The sequence below is a fragment of the Globicephala melas genome, chromosome 4 (genome assembly GCF_963455315.2).
Source record: "Globicephala melas chromosome 4, mGloMel1.2, whole genome shotgun sequence".
In the NCBI taxonomy this organism is placed as follows: Eukaryota; Metazoa; Chordata; class Mammalia; order Artiodactyla; family Delphinidae; genus Globicephala; species Globicephala melas.
The window spans coordinates 120,952,661-120,979,342 of NC_083317.1; positions in this window are offsets into that span (position 1 = coordinate 120,952,661).

Here is a 26,682-nt window from a genome sequence, read left to right on the forward strand (position 1 = left end):
AAAAAAATAAAAAATAAAAGGAAATATTTACTCAATTTGCTTCACATATTTATAAAAATAAGAATTATTAGTGTTTTGTGAACTTATCAGCATGACTTCTGAGGGATGTAGGTAGATTTAGGGATATTGCTACCCCTCAAAAATGTTTTTCTTTCTTCAAAATCTATGGACTGGCTCTGTGAATCCCCTGTTAAATGTTTCTGTGGTAAATACCTTCTTAAACAGTGGACAAATGTTTCCCAATGGAAATTAATTGTTAATGAAAAGAAATAAGAAAGGTGACTATGAGACTGGAAAATTGCACAGTACCTTGTTTTATTAAGGGAGCATCTCTTAAAAATCATTTTCCATTGCCAGGATTCAGGGAGTGTTCTTAATTCATCCCTTTGATTTTAATCTGAACCAGTAGTTCTCAACTCTGCCTGCACATTCGAATTACCTGGGGAGCTTTAAAAAAAAAAAGTGTCTCTACTCAGGCCCAAACCTAAACCAAAGGAAAAGAAAAAATTTCTGTGGTGAGACTCAGGCATTCACATGTGATTCTGATGAACAGTGAGTGTTAGAAGCCACCAGTGCACACCAACATTAAAGCTGTTACTTGATTTGTTAAATATACCTTTGAACATTACTTTTTTCTACCCAACCTAATGTTTTATTAAACATTAATAACTTTCCATTACTAACATATAAGCTTTTCTTCTAAGAGACGAAAAAATACATATTACGTAAGCCTAGCAGAACTTCTAAGTAAAGCTAATATTATGTGGCAGAACTAACAATTCTTTCATCGACTGAACATGTTCTATTGCACTTTTCATATATAGTTATGCCGTTAGCTATCTAATGTCATATACTATTCAGAATGTTACCACTGGGAGCCACTGGTATTGGTCTCCCATCTCACCAAAATCAAATCAATGTTTTGTGAGAATATCTATGAAGCAAACTGTTAAGCAAGATGTTAAAGTCCTTACTCCACCAATTCTTTTTTAAAAAATCTAGTAAATCAGTCTGTATTTAATAGATTCCACTAATATTTTTTTTCTGTTAGCCTTTTACCTAATAAAAAAAGAGAAAGAAAAACCTTTGATGTGCTTCACAGAGTATCTATCAATGCAATATTTTACTGCACAGTTTAAATCAGAATATTGTGCACTGAAGCAATTTAAAATTTCAGTAGGAAACGTATTCTATTAGTCACTTCTGTTGTATCACTTGGACCTTGGAAATTGTGTAACAAAATGATCTAATGTAGGTTCACCCCAAGAGATTTACTGATGAACAAGGATGTAGTAATAAGTAATAGAACAAGCTGAACACTGTGGTCAAAAGTTTATGTTTGTCATCTGAAGAGTAATAAATGATTGTATTTGCTGTTTGGATCAATGGCCAGTACATTTCCTATTCTAAGTTATACTTCCAAACATCCCTTTCCAGATAGCCCAATTTAAGGGCTAAAATTTTAAACCAGAGCATTCATAAAACACACAGCTGGGAGTAAACCAGTGAAATATCATAGTTTAGCTCTGTGAGACTGCTCAGAATCACAATTTCAAATTTATTAAGGGATTTTGACAATTATATTTTGTGAATCCTATAGACTTACATACCATTTCTGAAATGGAAAGTAAAGAATTTGCTTCATGACGTTTGTTTCATGAATTCCCTAGATGTTAGTAGCTGTTCCAGTATTGAAATCTCTTCCTGAGATTTTATAGCTCTCCAATCACTGGTAAGGCCAGTCTTACCCAGAACTAGATCTTGGATGAGATACTTATTCATAGTTCAGTACTGGATAACTTACTTTTTTTTTTTTTTTTTTTGCGGTACGCAGGCCTCTTACTGCTGTGACCTCTCCCGCTGCGGAGCGACGCGCAGGCTCAGCGGCCATGGCTCACGGGCCCAGCCGCTCCGGGCACGTGGGATCTTCCCAGACCGGCGGACGAACCCGTGTCCCCTGCTTCAGCAGGCGGACTGTCAACCACTGCGCCACCAGGGAAGCCCAACTTACTTCTTCTTTTGAGCCTCAGTGACCCTATCTGTACAATTATAAAGATAAAACTACCTTCTTCACAGGTGTGTTTTAGGTACCTAAGTTTAAGTTAATGTTTATATGTGTGGAAGATATTATCTGTCATATAGCAGTTGCAGAGTACCTTAATAAATTTAAAGTAACAACATTATTATTAATAATAATAATTACAATGATATTGTTCTCAGAAGCCACCAGCCTTAGAGTTCAAGGTCATTCTAATCACTTCCAAATTGGTCTGCTGGAAAAAGAACTTCATAGCTAAAAAGGGAACTTACTTATTTAGAAAGTAGGCATGGTTTTGTGAAATGTTACATTCAAACAAGTACAGCATTTGAAATTTTGTCTGGTTATACTTCTTGTTGGGATCCTACATTTACTTCCATTTGCTTTTCACCATTTCATATGGTTGGTTCAGAAAATTCTTACCTTTGTAGATCAAGTTTAGGAAGAAAATAAGCCAATATTTTGATTGTGGTTAATTTTAGTATGGATTGAGCAATCCATATGGATTCCTTTGCCATCTGCTGTAAAAGTCCCTGAGTAGACTCCATGATTTAAAAATATTGCTGTCATAAAGTCTTCCAAAATATCTGAGTAAAATAAGCCAATATTGACCTTGTTCTGCAGGAATCTAAAGTTTATCTGAACAGAAAATCTCATTAAAGCTTTAGCAGCTGCCCTTTGCTGCTATTGTTATTTTAAAATGTCTTTTGTACAATACTTTTCTTCCTGATTAAATGGCCTCAAGTGTGGAGGAATCAATGCAGTTATCTGAGACATTTGGTAAATAAAAATTATTGTGTGGCAACAAAATGAACCTCATTGCCATACTTTTAGTGACTGGCAGGAAGGAATCTTTAATTTGTACTAAAGCATCAGAAAACCTCTAAAATACAAACTGTACTTAGGTTCCTTTTTTTTGTTTCTAAGTGGCAATTTTTCTGTTCTGTGTATATATTTTTCTGCTCAATATAAATTCATTTAATGGCCATGAAGCATATTCAAAGTAAAGACAATAAATTTTGATGATTGGAACTTATTTTAAGAAATCATATAAGCCTAACTTTTTGTGCCAAATGTGCTTTTAAGAGATCTATTATTACAAGAAATAACCAAAGCCCCAAGCAGCTACAGAGGCTTAATTAATTTCTTTCCTTAATGGATATAACTGGAATTATAGTCCTCTATGCATTCAAATACTGTCTTTCACTGTCATAGTTAAGACTATTTAGCTTTTTTTTTTAAATTTTCAGGATATAAGGTAGCCCTCAGGAATAACTCATTTGAAAGAGAGACCCTATTTGAGAGCCCAAAGGAACAGCTTACCATATGGGGTTAGGTTAGGAGGAAGCTTAGGTCTTTCTTGAGCTTGGGGCTACTGTTAAAAACAAACAAATAAAATAAAACAAACAAAAAGACATTATAACCATACCTGTCCAGGCAGAGCAACAATTCATCCACACTGAGTAAATACCAGAAAGCATCACCTGGGACCTCACAGAGGCAGCTATGGATATGCCAACACCTGCTGGGTGCCAGGTGGACAGGATGCTCTGCAACCCAGCAGCTCCCATCACTTGGTGCTCTGGAGCTGCACATGCAGCAATCACTGTCATGTGATGAGGCACTCAGGAAGTGACAAGGGAATGACTGTCAATGTTTCTGCCTTTCTAGAGTATATGTTCTTTGGATTAGGGATTGCCTGTTATAAATATTTATATCCACAGAACCTGTGTCAGTAGACATATAACTTCATTAATCTATTTAATAACTGAGTATTAAACATGAATGAGAATTTTGTTGCAGGCAAAAATGGACATTTGTGTGTTGTGTGTATGCATGTGTATACATGCATGTGTATGTATGTTTACATGTAGGCTCCTACATAAGACAGACAGACAAAATGACTGACCAAGTGATTGAAAAAATCAAGTTCATACTTGTAGACTTGCTTGTTCTTATTTTGAACCATTCTTTCATATAATTTTCTTCAGAACAATATATAAGACCTTATCAGTGGAAAGCAAATGTGAAAAATGTCACTAAGACGTTTTTTGAACTGTTATAAAGCGGTAGTCTTCAAAATTCAGAACTTAAACACCCAAAGATACACAAAGACTTTCTAGCAGGTATGTGAGCAGGACATAGATTCTAAAAAAAAAATCAATTTCTGGATGCTTAACTTTTTTTTTTTAACATCTTTATTGGAGTATAATTGCTTTACAATGGTGTATTAGTTTCTGCTTTATAACAAAGTGAATCAGTTATACATATACATATGTCCCCATATCTCTTCCCTCTTGCATCTCCCTCCCTCCCACCCTCCCTATCCCACCCCTCTAGGTGGTCACAAAGCACTGAGCTGATCTTCCTGTGCTATGCGGCTGCTTCCCACTAGCTATCTATTTTACGTTTTGTGGTGTATATATGTCCATGCCACTCTCTCAGTTTGTCACAGCTTACCCTTCCCCCTCCCCATGTCCTCAAGTCCATTCTCTTGTAGGTCTGTGTCTTTATTCCCATCTTACCCATAGGTTCTTCATGACATATTTTTTTCTTGGATTCCATATATATGTGTTAGCATACGGTATTTGTTTTTCTCTGACTTACTTCACTCTGTATGACAGACTCTAGGTCCATCCACCTCACTACAAATAACTCAATTTTGTTTCTTTTTATGGCTGAGTAATATTTCCATTGTATATATGTGCCACATCTTCTTTATCCATTCATCTGTTGATGGACCCTTAGGTTGCTTCCATGTCCTGGCTATTGTAAATAGAGCTGCAATGAACATTTTGGTACATGACTCTCTTTGAATTATGGTTTTCTCAGGGTATATGCCCAGTAGTGGGATTGCTGGGCCAGACCCTTAACTTTAATATGTGTCCTTTCCAGAAATCAATCTGCCAGAGAAAATCTGTGATTTGCCAAATTTTTTCACTTCCCCTTTCAAAATTTTCTTTACCACTACACAAAGGAAAAGGGTACATCTCAGCCACCCCACATAATATGGTACATTGCCACAGGATGAAAATTCATGTAGACACTAAAGGAGTATTCTAGATACACTGCTTTTTTAGGAGCACCATCAGGGCAAAATAAAGAGAAAGATATTGAAGGGAAGCACCTTATCTCATCTAGGTAACAAAGTGAGGGTATGGCTTTCTATACACTTGATCTAACCTGTTTATCTTAGAATTAAGTAGAGATTTCTGTCATGGTAATAAAAAATTGATTATATTTAAATTAAATAAAATGATAGCAGATGTTTTCATGGAAATTCAGTCTGATTTTAGCTAAGAACTACCTTTGCTGTTTAGGTTATATGATGACTTTTTCCCAAATTTGAAAAGACTAAATCTGAAGCTTTATGGTTTTGATGACAAACATAGTGAAAGCCCACCCTACCATTATAAGTGAAGTTCAAATATTTAAGTTGCACTAAATGCAGGGTTGAATTATTGCAAGCTTAACTAAATGACCAGAGTGAAGCTACTCTGAAGGATGGAAACCAATAGCATTCTATCTGAGTTGGTGGTAGCGGTGGGCATCATTGTCTGTTTAAAGGAGGATACAATCAACAAAATGTCAGAACATTTTACAGTGTATAAAATTATGATAATAAATTATTGACAAGTTTAAAATGTGCAATGGTATACAGAGTTTTTTTCAAAATTCTTTTAGTACGTATAAAATGAAAAAGTTTGAATATCACAGCATTGTGTGCAGGCTGGTTTCTAACTTTATTCTTAATTTGTATGATAGTCTTGTGAGCAGTTATAATTGCATGGAAATTCTTGATTTAAGTAAAACATGACCTTCACCTCCTCCTTTCCATTCCTCTCCATCTTTTAGAATTAAAGTAAGTAGGGAGTAAGGTAGGGAGATTTAAAAGATGATCTCTAAGTTTCAAAATGTTGGACAGAGCACATCAGTTGGCCTACCTACTCCTCTGACTCCATTAATTCATTTACATCCTATATAATTATTTATATAGAAGGTTTTAAGTCTACCATCTTGCTGTTTGCTTTCTAGTTGCCACATTTTCCCCCCTTCCTTTATTCTCCCTTTCATGTCTTCTTTTGGAGTAAAATTTTTTTTCATATACTAATTTAATACCACTATTGGCATTTTAGCCATACTTCTTTTTGTAACTATTTAAATAGTTGCTTTAGGGTAGGGTTTCTCAACATAAGCACTATTGACATCTAAGACTGGATAATTCTGTATTATGAGGGGCTGTCCTGCATATTGTATATTTAGAAGCATCCTTGGCCTCTACCCTCTAGATGTCAGTAGCACTGCTTTTTCAGAAAACAAATATTATTTCCAGATATTCCTACAAGTCCTATGAGGGAAAAAATTTACAACTTGTTTAGAACTAGTTTTCTACAGGGTAGAAAATGTAATGACAAGTTGTCACCATCAACTCAAAGATAATATTATACCACCTGTATTGACTACATTGATCTCTATAAGAACTCTATGAAATAAATATGATCTTTATCCCCATTCTCAAGATGAGTGAAGCAAGCACCGAGAGGTTCAATAACTTGCCCAAAGTTACAAAGCTAGAATCACTGTAAAGTTTTGATTCTTATAAAAATAACATACTTTTATTTTTAAATTTTCTATTCTCTTTAATTTCTTATAATTTAAGAATCTGTGAACTAATTCCCCAACTCCACTTTTTATTGTTTTTACAATTAACACCTTATTAACTGTGGACAGGTGTTTCCCAATGGGGGATTGAGTTCCAACCAGGTGTTAATGAAAAGAAACAAGAAAGTTAGGTTAATAAAACATGGGGAATTTGCCATGTATCTAAAATAGGAATGTAAATTAGCTTGTTCTATCGAGGGAGAGCTGTATTTTCTTTCAAAATCACTTCTTGCTTTCTGCCAAATTTCAGGAACCTTTAGAAATTCTTTGATTTTGACTTTACTTAAGGTAACATAAAAATCTGCTGATTTGATTTACATAAACATAGCCTAGATCATTGATCTTGTATCAAAATGAATGCTTTGTAAACCCTCTTTGAATATACAATGCTAAATAATATATTTTATAATAAAAAAACAGAATGGGAGTAACAATGGAGGCTGAAGTAACACATATTATTAATGTTTTGTGACAGAACTAACAACTTTTTCATGGGATAAACATGTTCTTTCAATCCTTTGCTATATGCAGTCATGGCATTATGTAATATACTATGACCCTCAGTGAAACCAAGTTCTTATAACATTCAAGATTTTATAAATAAGTTGTATTGGAATTTGATTTGTCCAAGTACAATTATATATGTTAAGGGAAAATTGTTAGGTGTCTTTTCACAAAGATGGTTACAGCAAGTAGGTAGAATATTTCTCAGAAACCAATGTTGATCAATTTAGATATAATGGCCAGAATATCTGATTTAAAATGGAAATAATAGGACATGGAAGCAACCTAAGTGTCCATTGACAGATGAATGGATAAAGAAGATGTGGCACATATATACAATGGAATATTACTCAGTCATGAAACAAATTGAGTTATTTGTAGTGAGGTGGTTGGACCTAGAGTCTGTCATACAGAGTGAAGTAAGTCAGAAAGAGAAAAACAAGTACCATATGCTAACACATATATATGGAATCTAAAAAAAAAAAATGGTTCTGAAGAACCTAGGGGCATGACAGGAATAAAGACGCAGACGTAGAGAATGGACTTGAGGACACGGGGAGGGGGAAGTGTAAGCTGGGATGAACTGAGAGAGTGGCATGGACATATATACACTACCAAATGTAAACTAGATAGCTAGTGGGAAGCAGCCACATAGCACAGGGAGGTCAGCTCAGTGCTTTGTGTCCACCTAGAGGGGTGGGATAGGGTGGGTGGGAGGGAGACACAAGAGGGGGGGAATATGGGGATATATGTATATGTATAGCTGATTCACTTTGTTATACAGCAGAAACTAACACAACAATGTAAAGCAATTATACTCCAATGAAGATGTTAAAAAAATTGGAAATAATAAGATAGCATTTTATGCCTCTATGCTTAATAAACATGAAAAATATCTACCAATTCTAGAGAGGATAAAGTGAGTTGTGTACTTCTATATACATCTAGTGGAAAATAAATTGGTAAAATACACCAAGGGATGTATAGGGTATGACAGTGAAGAAAAGGAAGGGCATGGTAATGCCTTAATATGTATCAAGAGATAAATAAAATCACACATGGATGTATTTTATACATCCATGAATGTATGCTACTAATCACAGATGTTACCAAGTTTATATTTTAATGTAAATGGTGGGGTCAGTACTGTAAAAGTGAAGGGAGAGGTATTTGCAATTTAAAGTAGGGTGGTCGTGGTAGATCTCACTGAAAAGATAACATTCAAATGAAGACCTGAATGAAGTAAATATTTTTTCAGAACACTCAGACTTTTAATCCATTTGAAATATGAAAAGACCAGGAAGTAGGATTCTTTTTCTCTCCTCAAAAATGGATGGACAATACTGTTAAACTCCAAATTAAATTTCATCCATTGTGTTGCTCTGCCAACATTATCATATACTAAATACACATATATTCATGAGCCTATTTCTGGGATTCTTTCATAATGTCATTGATGTATTATTTTATCTATTGCTGACTTAATAACACATGGTTTTAATTATAATATGTAATTTTTAATTTACATGTAAATGTGATTTATAACTTACAGATTTGTATTATAATGTACACTATAATTATATTTTGAGGCCTGATAAGTTGTCTCCTTCTTTATGTGCTTTTGTTTACATATGGCTTGGTTTAGGTTTATACTTCCCTATGCTTATCAGAAATATCTGTGTTAGGAATAACCTGTGTTAGGAATATTCTGTAAGCATGGAGATTTTTATTATACTGAACTTATAGATGATTTGGGGAGAATTGACGTCTTGTACTTCAAATATATGATATACCACTCCATTTAATCTGATTTTCTTTAATGTTAGTATCTTCATCAAAGTTTTATTCATTTATTTTTAGGTTTATTCTTTGCTAGTTTAAAAATTTTTTGCTATTATAAATGCAGTCTTTTCTATTATTTCTTAATTCATTATTGCAGGTTTATTACTTATGTATACTGACACGTGTCCAGCCATGTTGCTAAAACCTCTTCTTAGTTATAATAATTTGTCAATTAGTTTATTTTCAGTTCTCTGGAGAGACATTTTTATTGCCCGTAAATAATGATAGCTTTCTCTGTCTTTTCCTTCTTTTGAAATATTTTAGGACTGACTAGAAACTCTATAACAATGTAGAATTTTGTGCTGTTCTTGATTTTAATGGGAATATTTATACTGTTTAACTGTTATGTATGATAATGGCTGTGTTTATAGTTGAATGTTCTTATCACATAAAAGAAATGCCCATTTATACATGGTTTATTAAGATATTTTACCAAAAATGTGTGTAGAATTTCATCAAATGTTTTTCCTGAAATTATGTTCGTTTTGTAATTCTGATCTGTTAATGTAAAGGAAATGAATAGATTTTTAAAGTGTTGCACAATCTTTTAATTCCTAGTTGGTTGTGATTTCTTTTTATTCAATGCTGGATAAATTTGTTAATACTTACAAAAAACCTTTTTGCTTTCATATTTACAAGATTTTCCTCCTGTTTTTTCCTAGTAGTAAAATACATTAATCTCTTTAAAATGAATTCAGTCATTTTTCAGCTTTTCAATAGTCTATAATTTTATAATTTAAGAAATATCTACTTCTTGAAAGTTCATTATAACTTATCAGTGCAGTTATCCAAGGCTGCTGTCTAATTTTGAAATTAAATATCAATTTTTAAATGTATGGTTATTGATAATTCCAGGTTTTCTAACTGGGATGTATTTGCTAATTATATTTTTTTCTGTAAGTCGATCCAATTTACCTTGTTTTCAAAGGTATTGTTTTAAATATATAAACATTTTAAATATATATATGTATGTATATATATATACATATATGTTTGTGTGTGTGTGTATATATATATATATATATATATATATATACAGCTGACCCTTGAACAGCTCTGGGGTCAGGCACCCAGTTGAAAATCCAAGTATAACTTATAGTCAGCCCTCTGTATGGGCAGTTTATCCATATCCTCAGTTCCTCCATATATGTGGTTCTGCATCCCTGGATTCAGCCAATCATGGATTGTGTAGTACTACAGTATTTACTATTGAAAAACTATCCACATTTAAGTGGACCCATGCAGTTCAAACCCATGTTGTTCAAGAATCAATTGTATATTCATAAATTTTAATTTCATCTGTATCTCTAAGTCAACTCAATTCTCAGATTTTGTATATGGCTTATTTGAGCATTCTGACCTTTTTTTTTTCCATATTTGCAAAAATGTTGCCTACTTTGATAATATTTTGGTCTTTTGGAATAATCAGATTTGGAATTGATCAACTGTATTACTATGTTCACTTTAAAAAATGATGTCTGCTTTATTAACTTCTTTTAGTTATTAGAGAAATTCAAAGAGATGAAAAGAGAGATCCTGGCAAGAGATAAAGGATTCAGGTGGTTCACAGAACAAAAAGAAATTGCCTAAGTCTCAAAGAGAGTCATAGGGACCAGACATTCCTATGTCAACTCATAATGAAACATGAGTAAAGTGATTAATAAAAGCCAAGATTCATGTTTCATCCAGTAGGCACTAGGGAGTTGGAACCAATGGTTTTTGGCCACTGACCATCCTGTTTGGTCAGTTGTCTCTCATGCCTATGCCACAAGGATCTGATTGTTATTTGCATTATCACTCCCACTCACAGAACTGACAGTGAAAACTGGGGTATAATAAGGCAGTATAATGAATGTAGGAATTACATTTTTAAATCATAAAAAAAATTAAGTTTAAATATATTCAAATGTATGTCTTGTAACTTTCACTTAATCTGAGCACAGGCTTGTGAGTGGGTCTTTGATGTCTCCAGAAAAGTAAACTATGTGACTCCATTACCATATTGAAAATATTTCTCCAAAGTTTTAATTCCCTATCATTTCTCCTCCATTTGTCTGAAGATGCTATTCAGAATTTTAAATAATTCATTTACATAAGAATCCTTTTCATAGCTCCAGACAGTGTGAATATTTTTATGCAGATTAAAAGTGTACTCATATGAAAATTTTAGGGTGAAGAAAACCCAGAAAACAGCAATAAAAAAAACAATTCCCAGAAGCCAAAATCAGATTATAGAACTAATCAGCTGCAGTGAATTCATATGTGCTACAGCTGCTGCAGAAATGTGAAAACGTCATCAGGTAAAATCCAATTTAGATAAAATGTTCTACTGTCTATGTGTTTATTATTTATATTTATTCTGGGATAGGAATTTAATATTTTACATATCTCGCAAAATTATTATGCACTGTATAAAACTTCAAAGATCAGATTGCCCAAAGATCATCATATAAAAATATGGACTATCAAGTATAGAAAAATGCAAGATGATTTCCCTCCTGCCTGATGTTCCACTAGCCAGATATAAGAAAACAGTATAATGAATTTGAAAACAAGAAGCTAACATATTCTACTCCCTTAAGCACTTTACATTTTCTAATGAAAGAAACATCTCCTGCTGAGTTTCTTGTCAGAAAATCCAATAAAGTTTTTATTAAAATGAACAGTCACAGAAAAGGAAAGTTTAAAGTAAATTCTCTGTGTGGTTTAATAGACCTTTTCCTCATAAACAGCACTTAAGTCCTTCATTAAAAAGATCAATAAGACACTCAAAGGTGTAGTTTAGTGCAGCAGCCATTAATTAGGTTTTGAAGAATATTGTATGGCTGGAAGAAATCATCAATATAAAAGCAAAATGAAAACAGATGTCACTTGAAAATAACTAAAATGAAGGTTTCGGGCTTCCCTGGTGGCGCAGTGGTTGAGAGTCCGCCTGCCGATACAGGGGACACAGGTTCGTGCCCCGGTTCTGGAAGATCCCACATGCTGCGGAGCGACTGGGCCTGTGAGCCATGGCTGCTGAGCCTGCGCGTCCAGAGCCTGTGCGCCACAACGGGAGAGGCCACAACAGTGAGAGGCCCGCGTACTGGAAAAAAAAAAAAAAATGAAGGTTTCATTATGCACTTAAAGCACATAAGACTTTGGACTGAATATATAGGACCAACAAATTATCAAGCAACCATGTATGAAAGACTCCTTCAGATACTGTTTAGCAAGGAACTATTTTTTGATTAACTAGTGAAGACTCTTCCACTTTGAGAAACATTAAGAACCAACACAGATTTTGAACAAACCAAATATTGTTAGTATGAAGCAGAAGGATCATGTCTTCGACTGATGCAATGAATTCAAAGCCCCAATTCACACCATCCTATAGGTAAGAATTTGGAGAACACTTTCACTTACTCTTTTGAGAAAAACAAAAGAACTCTGTAACTGTACACAAAACTTAGCAATGATTAGCATTTTGCCTGAAAAATAAATATGAAACAGGGAAACTAGTGATAAACAAACATGCACATTTTACTTCTTTTTTTTTTTTATGCGGTACGCGGGCCTCTCACTGTTGTGGCCTCTCCCGTCGCGGAGCACAGGCTCCGGACGCGCAGGCTCAGCGGCCATGGCTCACAGGCCTAGCCACTCCGCGGCATGTGGGATCTTCCCAGACGGGGGCATGAACCCGTGTCCCCTGCATCGGCAGGCGGACTCTCAACCACTGTGCCACCAGGGAAGCCCTACTTCTTTATTTTTTATACAGCAGGTACTTCTTTCTTTTATTAATGTTGGGGATTTTTCAATAAAAAATATAATCTTTCAGTTAATTGTTATTTTGTATATTATAATTTTAACAATATATAAGCATTTTATATGAGGTCTGGGGGAACGAAGGATGAGTATGTTCTTAAATAATCTTTATACATGACTTACGATATAATTAGATTTTTTAATTTAGGCTTTGGGTTTTGAATTTTAAACATTTACCCGAAGTAAAATATATACCTCATATACCTGCAATGGGACCATGTCTCACACTTCCCTGTTCCTAAAGTGTTTCATAAAATGTCCTGACATGAGCATTACTGGGTATGGTGATCATACCTTAAACTGATTAAATGTTGACACGGTCTCTTTTTTGATATGGTCTCCTGTAATAACTTTCTTAAAACTAAGGGAAGATACACAGATAATATCAACAGAATGTGAAGCTCACAGTCACAAAAGAACACAGTGAGAAATCAGTAGCTCTTCCCTTTTCACAAAAGAGAATCAATTATTTTGTCTTAAGAGCTATGAATCTAAGATATGTTCAGTGCACACCCGGACCATTTCCCATGCTTGCCCCTCCTTCTGCCTTAGCCATGTTTGTATGGCATGATGACTCTCAACTGCAGGCAAAGAACCAAAAACCCCATATTTTCTTCTCCCTCCTCTACATTAAGAGCCTCCTCTTAGAATTTCTTTTGTTTCTTCTTGGCATAGAAGAACTTTTTGACTACAAAGTCCTACTCCTATAGATCTTCTCTTTCTTTAGGAAAGTCAAGGTGAATTTCTTGTTTGATTTAACATACCTGAGCAGAACAGAGTTGAGATTCAACCCTCTGATAAATTGATTGGAAAAACATGGACAGTTAATTGCTGGGAGGAACAGTAGACATTCTCAACCCAGATTCCTTCATTTGTCAAGGAAGAATTCCGAAGTTCAACATTGTTAGAAGGTCTCACAGCTCTTCAGGGCAGAAAGGACTTAGGATCTAGGTGGGATACCAAACTCAGAGCTTTTTACACAGTGCAATTTTATAAAGCAAGTACAGGATTAATGAAAGCACATATTTATAGAAAATTTTAAAGTCTATAACAAATAGGGTCCATGTTTTTGTTTATATTAAATCATTTATTGGTAGATAAAATTCATCCTCAGAGAATTTGATGACTTGGCAAATCTACCCACTTTTCTTCACACCATTTTGGAATTCTCCATGCCACCAATCATAAATTTGGACTCATTTTATTTCAATTTTATTGTGTACAAAGAAATGTCAAAATTCTGAGTCTTGGCTGGGTGAAGATTAAAAGCAAAGGTAGTGAAGCCAAAAGATTAGGCTATTGGTGAACACACAGTACAAGACAAAAGGAGCATATGCTGGAAAACCACCAACTCCCTGTCCTCAACATTGTGGCTAACAAATAATGATTAAATTAAAAGGAAGACAAATCCCCTTGCTACTAGGAAGACAAGCATTACTATCACATCTGTATCCTCAGTAAGTTTTAAAGATTTTATGATGAAAGATTATAACCTGACACATTTAAATGGATCAAAATGTAATTGCATTCAGATTGAAATGAATTTTTTTTTCCTGTTCTACACAATTGTATTCTTAAAGCTGTTAGCTTTCTAATGAAATCAGTTTGGTAATTAAAATAGAATACTTTGGGCTTCCCTGGTGGTGCAGTGGTTGAGAGTCCGCCTGCTGATGCAGGGGACACGGGTTCGTGCCCTGGTCCGGGAAGATCCCACATGCCGCGGAGCGGCTGGGCCCGTGAGCCATGGCCACTGAGCCTGCGCATCCGGAGCCTGTGCTCCCAACAGGAGAGGCCACAACAGTGAGAGGCCTGCGTACCAAAAAAAACAAAAAAAAGAATACTTTTATCATGTTATGGACTGAATGCTTGTGTCCTACCAAAACTTATATGTTGAAGCTCTAACCTCCAATGTAATGGTTATCGGCGATGGGGTATTTGAGAAGTAATTGGGGTTGCATGAGGTCATGAAGGTGGGACTTTCATAAGAAGAAAGGTGGGGGGGCCCTTATAAGCGACACCAGAGAACTCCCTCTCTCTCCCTGTATACACACAAAGTCAGTGAGTACACAGTGGAATGGCAGCCACCTACAAGCCAAGAGAACAGGCCTCATAATGAAACCTACCTTACAGGCACTTTGATATTGAGCTTCCCAGCCTCCAGAATCCTGAGAAATAAATTTCTGTTGTTTAAGCCACCCAGTCTATGATATTTTGTTATGGCAGCCCAAGCTGACTAACACATATTACAACATCAATTGCCAAGAACATATAAAATGTGACTATTCTTGGTTTGCTTCCAGAGAAAACAATTTAAAAAGTAAATTAGCAAGATTTAAATAGTTTTTTTAATCTATATTAATTTTTCCATGTTTAATTTTTCTATTAATTCTGTACTTATATTCACAGTTACAGTTTCTTTAATTTTCCCCTCTCATGTCTTTAGTGAGTCCATATTCAATATTTTCATTATTATGTTGCATAAATTATAATAATTTAAATGAGTAGAGAATTCTGCTGTTCCTTGCAATTTCATTTACTCTTTCAATTGTAAACATATCCCATGTATTAAAATTTTTCCATTGTGATCTTCCATCATGCATTTGGGGTAATTTCACAAGTGCTTTCTATTTAAAACAAACAAGGAAACAGATAGATAGATAATAAATAGGTAAGTAAATAGACTTATTGGAAAGATGATGCCATTTTTTTACACCTGCTAGATTTACATGTACTTTATCTTCTGCTATTTATATTCATATATACTTTAAAATACAGACTAAAGTTTAACACAGTCAGCTTTTTCAGAGGGGGAGGGAATACGCACTAAAAGGAATATTAATTTGCTGGAGATCGGTTCCAAAATTTTAAATGGAACAAGCTATGGATTTCTTCTAATCTGTGTCAACAGAAGGTGAATTTGGAAATATTCATCAATAGTCCCTTTTACTTTTCTTTCCACAATTAATATATCTAAATATTTAGAGAAATTCAATAAATTCTAATAATAAATTTCAGATTTTCTGAGTCTTTTACATGAAAACTCACAATACCTTGAGGTCAATTATTGCATTTCCACTTTCTTTTCATTATATAGTGTCCCAGGACAAGAACAGAGTTGTGTTAATCAGTATGGATCTTTCTCCACTTACCATGGGGTTACATTCTGATAAACCCATTATAAGTTGAAAATATTCTAACTCAAAAATGCATTTAAATACACCCAACCTCCTGAACATCATAGCTTACTGAGCCTAACTTTAACTTAAACATGTTCTGAACACTTACATTATCCTACAGTTGGGCAAAATCTTCTAACACAAAGCCTTTTCTATAATAAAGTATTGAATATCTCATGTAATTTATTGACTACTGTACCGAAGGTGAAAAACATAATGGTTTCTGGGTACAGAATGGTTGTAAGTGTATCAGTTGTTCACCCTTGTGATTGTGTGACTGACTGGGAGCTGTGGCTGCTGCCTTGCCCAGCATCACGAGTGAGTTCCTACCACATATAGCTAGCCCAGGAAAAGATCAAAATTCAAAACTTAACGTACAGTTTCTACCGAACATGTGTCACTTTCACACCATCATAAAGTCAAAAAATCATAAATTGAAACATCGTATATAGAGGAAAGTCATTGAATTCTGCCTGTTTTAAGTTCTACAGCAGTATTCTCTATATATGTTATACAACAGTATTCTCTACAACAGTTAGAAACGTACATAACAAAGAATAAGTAAAATTAGTATTGATTTAGCCTTATAATAGAGCTTTGTCTTTTTCATGCAGTAAGTAGCTCATAGTAAGTATTGGTTTGGTGTAGCAAAAACATCGAAACCTAGGGATCTGTGATTCTCTAGACCTTCTTTAGTAGATACAGGATGGCTGACTCAGTTCAAAGATCACAAATAATGTCCTGGCAGGAGGAAATAAAAAGGTGAAGACAAAGACAGGTACCAGCTGAGTTCGTCCTCTTTCCTAGGGGCTTTCATGTAAATAATACTACCTAAGTTCTAATTGTAGTAAATTTACCAGAACTGTGTCTAATACTAGTCATCTCTTGGCATTAATGGAGGTCGAGAAAAATAGTTTTGTAGCTGGGGACTTTGCTGTTACCAATAAAATTGAGATTCTGTCAGTAAAGAAGAGTAGATTGGCAGTTGGAAAAGCAACTCATATCAAGTCTCTTTTCCAACAACGGTGGTATGAAACTAGAAATCTATAACAGGAAGAAAACTGAAAACTATGAATATGTGGAAATTAAACAACACGTTCCTGAACAACTAATGGGTCAAAAAAAAATCAAAATGGGAATCAAAAAAATAGATTCAGATAAATGTAATGGAAACACAACATACCAAAACTTACAAGATGCAGAAGAAGCAGTTCCAAGAGGAAAGTTTATAGCAATAAACACTTACATTAAGAAAAAGGAAAGATCTCTAATAAACAACCTAAGTTAACATTTTAACGAACTAAATGTAAATGAGCAAACTAAACCTGACATTAGCAGAAGAAAGGGAATAATTAAGATCAGAGTAGAAATACATGAAGTACAGACAAGAAAAACAATAAAACATATCAATGAAACTAAGAGTTGGTTTTTGAAAAGATTAAAAAAAAATTGACAAACCCACAGGTTAACTAATTCAAAAAGAAAAAAGACTGAAATAAATAAAATACAAAAAAGATTATAAGAAACAATTATGAGCACTCATATGCCAACAAATTGGCTAAGCTAGAAGAAATGGATAATTCCCTAGAAATATATACAGCCATTCTAACAGGTGTAAGGAGGAATTTCTGGTTTATATGCTATTTTCCCAGAATTTGTTATAATTTCCTTACCACTTTTCCAGCCTCTTCAAGGTAATGCTACATGTTCAAGGTTTTTGTTATGGCAGCCTTCTCACTCTGTGGATCAATTTCTGTATCAGATTTTTCTGCATAACAGACCATCCCATAATTTCGTGGCTTATGACAACAGCCATTAATTTGGCTCATGATTTTGTGGACCTGCAATTTGGTCTGGACTCAGCAATTCTTCTGCTAGTATCATCCATATATCTGTAGTCTGCTGTCAATTACCTAAAAGACTCTCCTTTGGAGGGTTTGGATGGGTATCAGCTAAGCCGCTGGATGATTCTTCTGGCCTGGAGAAGACTAGTCTCAACTAGGTTCACATATCCATCAGCTATCGTGTTGGCTATGACTAGCTGACTTATGATGGTTTTGCCTGGGACAGAGGATTTACTCTGTGTAGTATCTTTTACACCAGACGTGTCTACATGGCAATTGTGAAGTACCCGAACCAACAAGAGTGGAAGCTACAGGATCTTTTTTATGAATAAGCTTGAAACAGTCACAACGGCACTTCTGCTAAGTCCCATTAGTCAAAACAGGTCAGAAAGCTAGCCTAAAGTCAAGGATTTGGAAAATAGATTGCACGTCTTAAAAAAAGGAAATGAAAAGCAATTTCCTTGGCCATTTTGGAATGTTAAATGGTCCAAAAAGAAAATAGTTGACTTAGCCTGAATTTTTTCCGAAATGCAGAGCCTAAGGAAAGGGTTTTGCTGCAGACAGTTTTTTTCTCAGAATGTTCATAAGAAATAGTAATTTGAAAGATTGTATGAGGGGAAAACAGAAAGCTAATCCAATGGTGCATTAGCAAACTGGTCACTACTGGGTATCTAGTGCTAACTCTTGGGTAAGTTTACAATGATGTGCCATCGTCTGCCATGGTCAATCTGAATTTTCCAGGGGCTACACAGGTAAAGTCAAAGGAGATGTGGATACCACAACTTTTGTATCCTGTAAGTTTCAGAAATGTGCTGTGAATCTCTCTAATTCCTCTGAGATGCACATTTTCTTCCGATTTACTATTTGGAATTTGTGGGAGATTCACTTGGACATTTCTATAATAATGGCTCTGACACCCCTGATGGGGGAACCAAAACCAATGTGAGACTTCTGGCAATTGTACTTGCCAATCAGGGAAATCACCCCAGAGTGAGTCTCGGAACCCACTGAACTCATTGGCTGGGACTCCGTGTTTCACATGGCCTCCAAAAACCTCTACTCTTACTAGGACCATAATGGTATGTGGGGTTCCCTGGGATTAACATCAACTCATACCCTGTATTCAACAGCTCTAGAAAAGTCTGAGTATCCCCCTTTTCCCCAATGTACAGTTAGACTGGCAATTGGCCATTGATCACTTTGGGAACAGATTAGGGTAATAATTGTCTTATGTATATATCTTATGTATCTACTGCAGGGTTCTTCCTTAAGGGGGTCATTATCAAAGTTAAACTGATGTACTTTGAGAATGAGAATTGGGTAAAATCTGGAGATTGAAGAAAGAATGGAACATTTTCTATTGTAATGGCTGCCATCAGCCTTCTGCTAGCCAGTCCTTTTCTGGTTATACAGTTAAATAGCCTAGTCTGGCATCTTATTTCTGAGAATACAGTGATGCATTAGCCATGATACAGACCCCTGCATGTTAAAGAAACTTGTTTGCAACACTGACTTGGCTACCCACCTCCTTGTCACTGATATTTAAGTAATTCCACTTGGCTTCTAATAGTCTGGAATTCCAACATTCTCACTGGTGCTAAGGAGCCCAGTTACTCTCAACACTGGTCTATAGATCACCACCTTCATGAACCTTCTTAAAAATGTAGTTAATTTTTTATTGCCTAATTGAATGGAATTTATTCTGAGTTCTTCTAGGGAACCCATCTGGGGTGTGGATTCTCTGGTCTGAAATAAGAAACCTATTATAACATCTCTGCCTCCATGAATCTATAGACTTCTTCTCAATTCTGGGTCAGGGCAATCCTGGCATCTCTTCTATAGGCTATTGACATGTCCAAGCTTCAAGGAGTTATCCCAGCAGCATGTTAGGACTTGTTCCAAGAGTCCTTGCAAGGACTTTAAACTTTGACTCATGAGAGAGTGCTCCCATATTAAAAAAAAAGTTTTTTTCACTTTTAGCCTCTTAGTAAGGTCTCCCTGATCTAATACCCACAAGAACCACTCCCACTTGTATTCCCAGGTTATTAGCATACCTGCAGTGAGGTCCTATAATTCTCTCTGGGTATAAGCTGTTTACTTCTGGGGTAGAGACTACATTTCCCTTGCTCAAATTGTGCTGTAACTTCTCTCTGGTTATTCGTTTGGAGACAATGAGGGGTGAGAGGCACCCCCTTTGAAGAGGAAAAGCATAACTTTATGAGACACCTTCTTGAGATGAAGGTTCTGTAGTGTCTCTGGTCAAGAGGAAACTTCTCACCTCTCGCTGGGGGAGGAAGATGTTCCTATTGGCCTGGAGTGTTCAGGAATCGGAGATTCTCAAACTTGTCCACTCAAAGGCCCAGGAGGACTTAGGGTCTCACTCTTTCTCTGTCAGATCCATAATTTTGGCATAGGGAACCCACAGAGGTAGTTCATAAGTCTCGTTTGTGACTATAGTTAATAACACTGCATGGCATTTTTGAAAGTTGCTAAGAGAGTAGATCTTCAAAGTTCTCATCACAAGAAAAAATTCATCTCTATGTATAGAGATGAATGTTAACTAGATTTTTGTGATCATTTCACAATATGTACAAATATTGAATCATTTTGTTGTACACCTGAAACTAATATAATACTATATGTCAATTATACCTCAACAAAAAACAAACACTGATTTAACCAGTGATTCAAACATTTAATTTCCATTTAGCCATTCTCAGGAAGATAGAACATGTTTCACACAATGAGAAAGTAAAAAAAAAAAAAAAATTCCATGAGATCCTGGAAATGGGAGAACCAACATGGAAGAGAGAGGAAGAAAGCTCCTTAAAGTGATGGTAAAGGGGCTCTGCAGCAGGCCAAGAAGCCAAGTCCAGTTTGAGGAAGGATGGAGGTTTCTGTTTGATCAGATTAGATTGATCAGACATATTAATAGTGCCAAACAATTGGAGGACCATATGTAATGGATAGGGTTATATATAAAATTAACAAAATATTAGCAACTATTGACTGCAAGAAAACAAAAACTGTTACTAGAAATGAAACTCAATTATAGTACACAGGTGACTGAATTGTGAACAATATTTACCTAGTTATACTAATGCAAACACTGAATATTTATAAAGGCAAAAATTATGTTATAACTATGTTGGGAATATAGAGGATAAGTGTATGTGTTTGAGGTGAGCACTGAGGAGAGTCAAGTTCTCACATTTTTCCAAAAGAAATCAATAAACAATATTGAAAATTAAAAATAAAATGTAAGTAGTAGAATAATCATTTTATTTAGAAATATGTAAGTAAATACCAGAAGTACTAAAACTGTATATAGTGAAAGAATCATTAAAGGGAGTTTAAATGTTCCACTAGAAAATAGTTAATTAATGCAAAATAAAGGAGTAAAGGAGGACAGAAGAATGAAAAACCTTTTTTATTTAAATAATAAAAAAAAGAAGTATCAGCTAACAATAAAAATATATTTACCTCTGAAAAGCAGGAATCTGATGAGGAGGCTTGAGGCAAGGGACCGCTCTTTACATTTGTTATAAGACATACAGAAATATTATGATATGAAGTTATGCACATTATTATTGTGATCAATTAAAATTTAAAAAAAATCAAAAAAGAAATAACAAGAGGAAAAGGTAAGGGAAGAGCACATTTTTGTTTGTTTGTTTTTTAAGAGCACATCTTTTGATACAGTATGGCTACAGTTCAGAGAACAACTCTTGTATAATTAACAAGATTACCAAAATAACATCTGTGTTTTGGTCATGGAACCCATAAAAAATGGTAGTGTTGAAGAATCAAAGTGTCCCACCTATGAAATATAACATGAGTTTTATTCTCAACTGTGGCACTTAGTAGCTGTGTGGCCTTGGATGAATTACCTAGACTCACAAACCCCAGTTTCCTCACCTATAAAAAGAGTCACAGAACTGGTGTGAGGATTTAATCAAATAATCTATTTAAAACATCCTCCATTCTTCCTGACACTTAATAGCTACATGAGAAATATAGCTGGTTATTATTCTCTAGGAATCCATTTTTTAAATTGTCAAAATAATATAATCTATTAGTGAAGTTTCTATGCTCATTGTATTAATGGAATTATAGTTAATTTAAAAAAATCACACATAAATGAACCCATCTACAAAACAGAAATAGAGTCACAGATATAGAAAACAAACTTATGGTTAATAAGGGGGAAGTGGCGGGGGGAGGGATAAATTGGGAGACAGGGATTGACACATACACATTACTATATGTAAAATAGATAACTAATAAGAACCTACTGTATAGCACAGGGAACTTTATTCAATACTCTGTAATGACCTATATGGAAATAGAATCTAAAAAAGAGTGGATATATGTATATGTATAACTGATTCACTTTGCTGTACAGCAGAAACTAATGCAACATTGTAAATCAACTATGCTCCAATAAAAATTAACTAAAAAATCACACATGCAAATAATTACATTGAAATTGTCTGTTCTCATGATTTCCCAAACTGACATCAATCACTGTATTAGTCATTTTGATACTTTTAACTAAGTAAGGCATTCCCCATACATGAGACTAACAATAACAAATGCAATTATTTGGGTGTAATTCTTCTAAATATAATGAAAAACCTAGTAAATTCCTTCAATTCATAGAAGAGAAAGAATATCTAAAGATTTCCCTAAACATATTGCTGTTTCCTTTGTGCCTCATTGTCACTCTATATGGGTATCATATGTCAATGTTCAGGAGGTGTCAAATAGAAATAAAGTCGTGTGCTTTGGACTTCCTCAGTGCGAGCAGGATAAGCAGGAAAAATGCATTCAATGTCAGTGCTCCAATGTAAGTTAGAAGCTAGAAACGTAAAAACACTAGTGGGAAATGTAATATATGGAAATTGGTTTGCCTAAACCTACTTTCTGACAGAGAATGATGGCTCCCCTCTATGTATCTATTTGATATCATAAACTGCTTATCTCAGCTGCAGGGCTGATACCGCTTTCCATGAAGCAGATGGTGAATCACAGCTAAATCAAAAACTGCAACTGTTTTAAATGTAAGGAAGTGCAGTTTGTTTGTCCCCCAATGAGGACACTCCAGCACACATGAATTTTCCTTTCCAGTAACATCTGAGTGAAGATATTTTAAAATGCATCTGGTCAAGGACAGACTTTCATTATTTCTTCATCAAAATGTCTTCTATTACTCAATTCAAAGAGGAAAATGGATCTCAGCTATACAAAGCAAATAATTGGCCATTTATACTTTGCATCTATCAAATATGCCAATTTTATAAGCCTAATGGGTATGTTTTAATAGTGTTTTTATTGTAGCTCTTTAAAGGAATACACAGTGTTTTGAGAAAAGCTATTTCTCTTGTTATATATCTTCTAAATATTTTTTCCAACATTATAAATATCATCTTGAGAGATATTACAGGATTAAGAAGAGTACTGAAAACAATGATTTTTAGCTTAGAACATTTATTATTTTAAAGAATGGATACAGTAAATGCTTGGTCAAGTAAAATAAATTACTGCAAGTCAATGAGAAGCAAGATTTTTAGTAGGTGATATAAGCGATATAAATGAATACTGAAGCAATCAAAGTGAGAAGATGACAACCATGAGGTAGAATTAGCTAGTTCTTAAAAAGAAGTTGTTCAACAGGGCAATAGATGGGATGAGTATATTCAAACATATTTTTCCATATATTTATTTATGAAGAGATTAAAAATCACTAAGAATGTGGCACTATTAGTGCAAAAATTTTTTTCTAAATTTGAATTACAAGTCCATCACTGACAATCTGTATGGGTCATGTATTTACTATATTACTTGTAAAATATTAATGATTTAACTCATAGTCATAGACTTGTTTGGTTATAAAAGACCTAATTTATTTAAGTAAAAATAGGACAAATCTGACACAAAGCAGAAACTCAACAATCATATTTTGCTTATTTTCTGCACTTTTATCAACTCCTCAATTGCCTTCATAGTGGCATATTCTGACTCTATGTGTAAAGACGTTTTAAAGATATCTTATATACGAGAAAGGAACCCTATGCTAGCAAACAGGTCTATAAACGTTAGCCTTCCGTCTATGTCCATGGATGGTTCTCCACTCAAGGAGGTTTATCCCAGGGAAATTTGGAAATTATTGGAGGCAGTTTTGGTTAACACAACTGTGGAGGTGACCTAGTAAGTAGAGGATAGCAGTCATGCTAAACATCCCAAAAGACACCAAATACACAGGAGAGCCCTCTGACACAAAGAGTTATCCAGCTCAAAAAGTCAACAATGTTGAGGTTGAGAAACCCTGGTCTATGTAATGAGAATGGTCCCTCAGGTTTAATCAAATGTTTTAAATGAGTGTAGAAATAATCCAGTTTTCTTTCAGAATTAGAGTTGCCTGGTAAATTTTAGGACAGAAGAAGATGAAAATGGCAGAAATACAGAAAAACAGAGCTCAGATTTTTCCAACTGAGAGACAGATTTACATAACTAATTCCAGTGAGTTCAATCTATGACGAAAGTGAACATGTTATCTCAATGTCCCAGAGCTTCCATTTCCTCATATCCCTAAAAAACAGGGATAACAATACCTTCCTTTTATGTCTCTAAAAATTGAATGGAAAACATATATAAAATTTCTATCAGAATGTATGACAATAATAGATTCTCAAAGAATAAAGACTCATTATATAGAGATAAGGCCAAGAATTAACTATACTCTAGAATAAATTCTTACTCTTGACCAAAATGATTTGATTTTAAATCATTGTAGAAGCTTGCATTCTGACCTCAGAAACTAAATGACTGAACATTTTTATGATAGATCAAAGGACAATGCAATCATATTGCTACACACTCTGAATCTCTCCTTGTCAATCACCCAACAGTGCTGGCATTTTTCTATGACTATTTTTAGTTCCTGTAACCAAACTTCAAATCTTTAGGATTAATGCTGTGTAAAAATTTTAGCATTATTGACTTTCTTCATTCTGACTTTCAGTTACAATATTCATCTAAAATAAACTGTCTCTTTTCTATTGATATACTGATTTAAAAGAGCCGACAAGGAGAATAGGAGAATTCACTAGGGAACACCAATCCACAGGAAAGAAAATTGCTAAAACCTCAACTCCCAACAAACAAGAGCTGATTACAAGAAACTCAGGCCATCTTTTCTTCTAAAGAAATCTAATGTGAAAACTAAAATCTATGAAGTATTTCAGTGCCTTTAAAGTTTCAAATTGTTCCCATAGTATATGAGCCGGAGAAATGTAATCAATCCAAAGAATGCAATGTAATTGGGGGCCCTATGGTATATTACAGGGAATTGTCAATGATAGCTGATCACTAATAAATAGGAAATATGGATAATTTCTACTTCAGAATACAAATAGTAGTCAAAATCCTGTATTATTATTATGTTTTCTTATATTAATAATGTATTATATGCCCAGTAATGGACACATTGTAAAACATTAAAAATCTACTTAAGCAACATAGAATAAAATTGGAATTTTTTTTCCCCTTGTGTCTTGGTTGTAACTTTAGAAATTATACTTAAAATGAATACACAATCATGTCTAGTTATTGGGAGCCTACTGGCATATATGAATATGTATAGAGTGGAATACACTTTTTGAAAATGCCTTAAAATTAGCCTTTAAATAAATGAAACTTCAGTGAAATTGTGAGGTACTAATAGCATGGAATTCTTATAATCCTTGCAACAATAAAAATAAGACTTACATCTACGTTAAAAACAGCTATAACCTAGAGTGAAAAATGTAACACATGTCAATACCTAATATTGCTTTAATAAAATATTGCTTTGATAAGTACTGAATGCTATAGAAGTTCTAAAAAGAGGAAAACATCTCTACTAGTTAAACTAAGTAGAAATATTCTTTAAATTTTAAATTTTGGTCTCATAAATGAGACTATGGGCAGACAATGATTTACTCTTCTGACAATATCATTCATAGATAATCCAGAAAAGACGGGTTCAAATTTTTGCAGAGTTTAGCAATTGCAAATTGAAAATTCCAAAGAAGTGAAAAATACAGTCATGAGATTTTTTTAAAAGGGAATCAGAAATATCAAACTTTATTATCTTCAAGTATACATGTTGCTGGTAAACACTGTAGTTTATAAAGTTCTGAGATTGTTCTGCATGTAAAATTACTTACTCTGACAAAGCATCAATTACATTTAAAAGCAAATAAATAGCATCAATTACATTTAAAAGCAAGTAAGTACTGGCTTATAAGTTCAAGAACTCAGAAAATTCAATTCTCAGACATTCTTTCAGGGAAAAACATATTTGAGGGCAGATTGTAGCAAAGCAAAAAAACCAAAAATAATTGAATCTGAAAAAGAAGATGTGAGATAAAAAAATAGATAAAGAAAAAATAAATATTGATGATTTGAATTTCCTAAACTTTGAATTAAAGATTAAAGATTATTTCACATAGAGCACAATAAATATTACATCACAGCATGATGCAAGACAAAACAAAATAAAACCAACAAATAAAAATAGGCAACAAAAAATAACCCTCCAAAGTCCATTGCATATATGATTTATCACCAGTACAAAAGAGATGGGGCTTCTAGATTCTGCCTAACAATATGGGGAGCTAGAAGGAGCACTGCTCCCCACCTTATAATGAAAAAGAGCTGAGTTAATTTCAAATGTGAAACTTGTTTTACAAATTGCTGAGGTCAAATTGCTGACGTCACAGAACAACCAATTTGCACCAAATCTCAGAAGAGATAATGCATGCAGGGA